Genomic DNA, 1197 nt, shown 5'->3' with positions numbered 1-1197 from the left:
ATGAAAAATCAGATATTTACATTAAAATCATAGTGGAGAAATTATATTAATTTATTTTAAAATTCAACACTAAATCAATTATCATAGCCCTGCATGTAAGAAAAAAAATGCATACAACCAACAAAACAATGATAAAATTGATTCCTCTGCTACTCTTCCGAACTTCCCTTGAAACCATAATTGCTGCATGAGGTAAAAGAAAGTAGATATGGTGGTCGGGAAGAACAAGAGGATCTCCAAGGGGAAGAAGGGAGGCAAGAAGAAGACAGTGGATCCCTTCTCGAAGAAGGATTGGTATGACATCAAGGCTCCATCGATCTTTTCGGTGAGGAATATCGAGAAGACTCTCGTGTCGAGGACGCATGGAACCAAGATTGCTTCTGAAGGTCTTAAGCATAGAGTGTTTGAGGTCTCCCTCGCCGATCTTCAAAATGATGAGGATCAAGCATACAGAAAAATTAGGCTTCGTGCAGAGGATGTCCTATGCAAAAATGTTCTCACAAAAGTTTTGGGGCATGGATTTCACCACTGACAAGCTCAGGTCTCTGGTTCGCAAATGACAGAAATTAATTGAAGCTCATGTTGACGTGAAGACTACTTATAGTTACACATTGTGATTTCCGCATCGGCTTCACCAAGAGAAGGCCAAATCAAGTAAAGCGTACTTGCTATGCTCAGAGTAGTCAGATAAGATAGATTCGTCGTAAAATGAGGGAGATCATGTCCAATCAAGCTTCATCATGTGATATGAAGGAATTGGTGCAGAAATTCATTCTGGAGGTCATAGGTAAGGAGATTGAGAAGGAAACAACAAGCATCTACCCCTTGCAGAATGTATTTATCTGCAAGGTGAAGATCCTCAAGGCTCCAAAGTTTGGTCTCGGAAAACTCATAGAGGTTCATGGAGATTACAAAGAAGATATTAGTGTTAAGCTTGATAGGCATAGGGAAGATGTCGCAATGGAAGGGGATGCCCAAGTGGTTGCAGCTTAGTGTTCAAGTGTTACGTTTGTTTGTTACCCTGGTAAAGAAGTATTCAAATTTAAATGACGAAATATGTTATTTGTAGCCAGTATTGTTGGCATAAAATAGAGGTAGTTTTTTTGTAGTTTTATTTTACAGTTTGGATTGTCTTTATGAGCTTTATTGTTGGAGGATATTTTCTGTATAAAAAAATGATAAAATTGATTTAAAACT

At 38.0% G+C, this 1197-nt stretch overlaps 1 pseudogene; it reads left to right on the top strand.

The window, feature by feature from the left end:
* Window positions 1-208: 208 nt before the first annotated feature.
* On the top strand, window positions 209-993 carry LOC110107368 (annotated as a pseudogene).
* Window positions 994-1197: the final 204 nt, after the last annotated feature.

This window comes from Dendrobium catenatum, unplaced genomic scaffold, assembly GCF_001605985.2.
Source record: "Dendrobium catenatum unplaced genomic scaffold, ASM160598v2 original_scaffold_109240, whole genome shotgun sequence".
Lineage (NCBI taxonomy): Eukaryota > Viridiplantae > Streptophyta > Magnoliopsida > Asparagales > Orchidaceae > Dendrobium > Dendrobium catenatum.
This window is presented reverse-complemented; position numbering and strand designations above follow the sequence as displayed.